Raw genomic sequence first — 6,660 nt, 5'->3', positions numbered from 1 at the left:
ACACTCTTTGAAATCTACACTCCAGATAAGACTTAAAGGGTTTAGATAATGTACAATTAATAGGGATGGGATGATAAACTTTCAAGCTTTTCCGATTATGAATAAGATGCACAATGGTTATTTTCCATACATCAGGGAAAACTCCAGTTTGCAGTTAATAGTAGTTTGTGTATATGGGCATATCTCTAGAACTTTTAAACTTTATGTTATCGCTCATTATGATACCTTAAGAATTTTTTAAATAATTTTTCAATACCATAATTTGACCAATTATAGGGCTTTTTAAATGTATCATGCGTTATATAATTTTTTTCATTATGTAGGAAATGACGAACGTAAGTTAAAGTGGTGAAATCGACAGTTTCTAGTGTGTGATATTGACTGGTTTTTTTAGTTTATAGACTGTAACTTTTTTAACGAAACATTGTGTCTTGTGGCTTGCAATAGGAGTCGGTGGGAGTGTAAAGAACTAAAAAATCCATGAAACAATGATGTGCCTCAAATTGAATAAAAACTATGTAGCTTCAAACTTGCGAGACAACTTTTTCAAAATTTCTACAAGTTAGCAGTTAAACTGATATAACTTTTTTAACGAAGGTTTTTGAGTAACGGCACAACGGGATTATATTATCTACCTAATAAGAAGTAATTTGAACCCATACAGGAATGTGTGCCTCCTTTACACAAAGAATGCAATGACTTCAAACATTAAATTTTAAAACGTAACTCAAATCAAAATACCACATATTTGAAAAGCACATGTTGAATTTTGCTTCTAAATGCTCCCAACTCATTGTAATCTCTTCTCATGCATTATAAAAGTATACAGAAAAATAGTTAACCTTTGCACACTTCATTAAAACTGTATAATTAATAATGAATATAAACCTAAACTGTCCGACGCATAGTTTGTGAAGAAAAGTAAGTATTAACTAATAGATGTTTTTAAATCTGGCTGATATTTCTCACTCGAAGGTTTTTGGGGTCGCTGCGACTACTAATCTGAATTTTAAATTTTCCAAAATTCAAAATGGCGAATCCAATATGGCGGACGACTTTTTAAAAAAGTGATCCCATTGGCCTCAAATTTGTTACTTGGGGGTTTTTGATGTCGCTGATTATGAATCTGAACTTTGTTTTTCAAAATTCAAAATGGCGGATCCAATATGGCGGATGACTTTTAAAAAAATTGATCCAATTGGCCTGAAATTCGTTACTCGGGGGTTTTTTGCGTCGCTGACTACGAATCTGAACTTAGTTTTACAAAATTCATAATGGCGGATTCAATATGGCGGATGACTTTTTACAAAATTGATCCCATTGGCCTAAAATTTGTTACTCGGGGGTTTATGGGGTCGCTGATTACGAATCTGAACTTAATTTTTCAAAATTCAAAATGGTGGATCCAAAATTGCAAACAAAATTTGTTAAAAAATTTTTAAAAAAATAATTTAAAAAAATTCAAAAATTGTTATAAACTACATTTACTTATGACTTAATAAACAATAGGCCATAAAATTTTTGAAACTGTAGCATTAAATCATTTTAAAGGTGGTAGCGACCCAAAAAACCCCCGAGTAACAAATTTCAGACAAATTCGATCAATTTTTTTAAAAGTCGTCCGCCATATTGGATCCGCCATTTTGAATTTTGAAAAACTAACGTCGCATTTGTAATCAGCGACCAAAAAAATCCGCGAGTTACAAATTCCAGTCAGTTTTAAACACATGTAGAGATTTTGGGCAGGTTTTTTGCAATAAGGCCCACTGTGATGCCTAACAATGTGTAAAAATGAGTTACGCAAATTTTTTTATAGTATTTGATCAATACTGAAGACAATAAAATTTGTTTCACGAATGTGCCCTGAAAAAAAAATTAATTTTTCTAATATCTCAAAGTTTAAAAGTTCTAGAGATATGCCCATATGTGACGCTACACGACAAAAAGCACCTTAGCTCCCAAAAAATTAATTTTTTTAGTTTTATAAGCGAATTGGTAGTATTTAAGTTGCTCTTTCATATACAAAAGTCGAAAATTGTATTTTTTTAATTACTTTTTTTGTAATAAAGCTTTAAACATGACCACGTCAATCGCGTTCTACCACGGACTACGAGAAACTTTCCCCACCTCTACCACTACTAGTATACTTGTCGTATCCGTGAGCTGTAGGAACGATGTAGTAGTAAGGTAGTGGGGCTGATTTTCGCTGGCGCGTCTCAGCCAATCAGAACGCTCGATTTTAAACGCCTTTCCCGTAAAATTCTGTTTTAGGAGCTAAGGTAGTTTTTGTCGTGTAGCGTCATATATATGTATGATATAACCAAAGATAACAAGAAGAGCCAACTTAATCATTTTTATGGAAATAAAATCAGGTCCCATAGCGTTAGATTTTATGTCATTTTAAGAATTCGTCTGCTTGAAAGTTGCAATCTATTATTCACTTTTTATTAGATTGTAACGATATAGGTGGGGTAAAATTCCTGTAGCGAGCTAAGTAAGAAAAAAAGTTGATCAGATCGGGCTGTAACTTGCACATAGTTTAGCCCTAGGGGTGACTAATTAAACCACGAAGTATTGTTAGGTTTTTTCAAAAATTGTCGAAGAGGGAGGGGGTTGAATTTTTTTGAAAAATTTGAATATTGAATTTTTGAAGGTTTGTAACTTTTAAACAGAAAGAAGAAAAATATTTGTCCTATATGTTTTCAAAATGTTTTTTCCTGCTCTTTGAAATGATGCAACAAAATTTTTAAAAAATTCAAATTTTGACTCTTTTTTTGAAAATTAAACTTTTTTTGAATTTTTTTTTAAGTTCGGTCCTTTTTTTTATTTTTTTTTTGAAAGCTAAAAATGTGTATTTTCACCACAAAAAATATTGAGATGTCCTTTTTTGTTATTTTTGAGACATTAATTAATTAATGTTAATAAAAATGAAATATTTCACAAATAAATAAAATTATTGCAACCCTGAAGTTATCAATTGAAAGCTGACGTAATTCCGCATCCAACGAGCCCTATATGGACTATTTTGGATTAGAGGATTTTTTTATAAACAATTGCCATGTTAGCCAATTGTTTATTAACAATCCACTAACCCAAAATACTTCATATAGGGGTCGTTGGATGCGGAATTATGTCTACTTTCATTAAGTAACGTCAGAATTACGATAACTTTATTCGTTTATAGAATATATAAATTTTTATTGACATTAATTAATTAATTAACTAATATCTCGAAAATAACAAAAAAGGATATCTCTATATTTTTTGAGGAAAAATGCCCATTTTTAATTTTCAAAAAATATAAATTTAAAAAAAAAAACTTAAAAAAAAGTAAAAATTTTTTTTGATTTTCAGAAAAAAGGGTTAAATTTTAAATTCAAAAATTTTTTTTTCAGCAATCGAAAGAGCACAAAAAAAATTTGGAAAACATATATGTAAATTTTTTTTTTGTTTACCTACATAATATTTACAATTTTTAGTTAATTATCTAACTTTCAATGTTAATAAAAAATGATATATTTTATAAACGAATAAAGTTATCGTCATTCTGACGTTACTTAATAAAAGTAGACATGATTCCGCATCCATCAAGCCCTATATGCAGTACTTTGGATTAATAAATTGTTAATAAACAATTGGCTAATATGGCAATTGTTTGTAAAATATCCTCTAATCCAGAATAGTCCATATGGGGCTCGTTGGATGCGGAATTACGTCAGCTTCCAATTGGTACCTTCAGAATTGCAATAACTTTATTTATTTGTGAAATATTTCATTTTTGTTTAACATTAATTAATTAATTAATATCTCGAAAATAACAAAAAAGGACATCTCAGTAGTTTTTGTGGTGAAAATACACATTTTTTGTTTAAAAAGAAAATGAATAAAAAAAGTAGGAAAAGAACTAGGCGCAATTGCGCCTACATCTAGGGTTTCGTGGCGTTTTAAATTTTAATGTCAACTACTGGGACATGTCAACTATAGGGACATGTCAACTATATGGACATGTCAACTATTGGGACATGTTAACTATTGGGACATGTCAATTACTGAGACAGGTCAACTACTGGGACATGTCAATTATAGGGGCATGTTAACTAATGGGACATGTAATGTCCATTCGGGAAAATGTCCATTCAGTAAATGGAGATTTGGGATCTGTGGGGCCCCAAAATTTGAATTTGGGAGCTATGGTGCCCCAAAATTTGAATTTGGGATCTGTGGTGCCCCAAAATTCGAATTTGGAAGCTATGTTTGCCCAAAATTTGAATTTGGGATCTGTGGTGCCCCAAAATTCGAATTTGGAAGCTATGTTTGCCCAAAATTCGAATTTGGGATCTGTGGTGCCCCAAAATTTTAATTTGGGATCTGTGACCTAAAATTTGATTTTGGGAGCTGTGGTGCCCCAAAATATACTACGGACAGACGGACGCCAAAGTGAAACTATAAGGCTTTCGGCCATGGGCCACGAAACCCTAAAAATAAAAAGGGCCAAACTTAAAAAAAAATTCGAAAAAATGTTTAAATTTCAAAAAAATGGTCATTTGAATTTTAAAAACATATAGGACAAATTTTTTCTTCTTTCTGTTTAAAAGTTACAAGTCTTCAAATATTCACTGTTTAAATTTTTCAAAAAAATTCAACGCCTCCCTCTTCGAGAGTTTTTGAAAAAACCTAACAATACTTCGTGGTTAAATTAGTCACTCCTAGGGCTAAACTATGTACAAGTTAGAGCCCGATCCGATCAACTTTTTTTCACTTAGTTCGCCACAGGAATTTTTCTCCAGGTATATACGTCACTATAGCTGTTAGTATGAAAGAAAACGACAATCAGCACGTATTACCAAACCTCTCTTCCCCCACCTCTCGCCGTTCTACCACTAGTCCCCGGCGAGTCATTATACCTCTCTAGCTTAGAATTTGTCGCCAGATCCCAGTAAGAAGGCTTGCATTAAAAAGTTTTGAAAGTTTTTCAATTCATATGAATTCTTTTTTTGTCCATTTTATTTAATTCCCCAGAGAGGTATCGAAAAAATTAAAGTTGAATTCCTTTGAATTTTTCGATAAAAATTTTGTAAATTGTTTAGGTTATTATTAATATTAATATTATTAAAGGGCATAAAAAACCCTTTTCGAATAAAATTTTATCCTTTCATTTGCTCAAATAGAAAAAAAGTTAGGAGCTTTTAAATTTCATAATGTATGCGGGAGAGTTGAATAAAACAAATTGTCTATAAAAGCTAAAAGAAGGGGCGCATGATTATTCCCCAAATGTCAATGTCACAATTTTAAAGACATCGAAATTCTTATTATCGAAATGTCATTTTACATAATTTTTGTATTGCGAAATATCATTTAACATAATTTTTATTTTTTCGAATAATCATTTATTCTAGTTTTTAAATAATAGACTTATCTATTGACATAATATTTCTTTGACAAAAACTTCTTTAGCATAAACGTAAAGTAAATGCAGATTCTACATAAACAAAAAAAATCTGCATCTACTTTACCGACAATTTTAATCAAAATATATAAAACACATATATGGGAAACAGCTGCTTAAAAACTAAGACATGATATTTTAGGTGAATTGAAATTTCTGTTGATTGGATCATTTGTTATTTGAAAATTCGAAAAAGGAAATTTATGTAGAGTGACTATTATAAGAAATAGAGATTATGAAAAATTATATATCGGCAAAACAAAACTTAGGACATTTGAATTTTCTGTGTTTTGTGAATTATGTTAAATAGCAAATAGTGTCAATGAATTTTAGTTTATGTGGATTATATAAATATAACAATTATAACAAATAAAATTTAGAAAATTTAAATTTATGTAAAATAATATTTCGAAGCAATAAAAAATATACTAAATGGAAATGTGATTAGATGAATAATCTCGATAATTGAAATTCGAACATTTAAAACTTCTAACCAATGGTCATTCGACAAAATAAAAATTATATTAAAAGGTAATTTGATTATTTAAAAATTAGAATAAAATATTATTCGAAAAAATAAAAATTATGTTAAACGTTATTTCAAAATATAAAAATTATGCGAAATGACATTTCAAAAACATGCAAATTATATTAAATGGCGATTAGTATGAATGAATTTCAGGTTATGAAATCATTCGGAGAATTAATAATTGTGACAAATAACCATTCGGAAGAATGAACTTTATGCTAAAGAAGTTTTTGGCAAAATAAATATTATGTCAATAGATAATTCTATTATTTAAAAATTAGAATAAATGATTATTCGAAAAAATAAAAATTATGTTAAATGGTGGAAACTCCATCGTGTCCTCTGCCACTACTACCCAAGGTCGCTCAACTGTCCAACTCCAAACTAATGGGACAGACCCATTAGTCCTGCCGGTCCTACTTGTGATGCCTTGTGAAGTTAGCACTGGGGACATCAAGTGACATACTGGTGGACATCATGCCAGATTCCTTGCCAATAATATTCTCTCGCCACTAGATTGTACGTTTTCTCCACACCCAAACGACCTGCCGACGCTAATCCATGGCCATCGTGAAGAACTCTCTCTCTCTCTGTACTCTTCAGGTACTACCAGTTTCTAACCATCCTTGTCGCCAACAATCGGAGGGAGTAACGGGTCACTCCTATGTCGATAAAGATGATCGTT

This window comes from Leptopilina boulardi, unplaced genomic scaffold, assembly GCF_019393585.1.
Source record: "Leptopilina boulardi isolate dan_hultmark-lab unplaced genomic scaffold, ZJU_Lbou_2.1 LbouV2_143, whole genome shotgun sequence".
NCBI classification, from domain to species: domain Eukaryota; kingdom Metazoa; phylum Arthropoda; class Insecta; order Hymenoptera; family Figitidae; genus Leptopilina; species Leptopilina boulardi.
The sequence above is the reverse complement of the archived record's forward strand: the minus strand, read 5'-3'. Positions refer to the sequence as shown.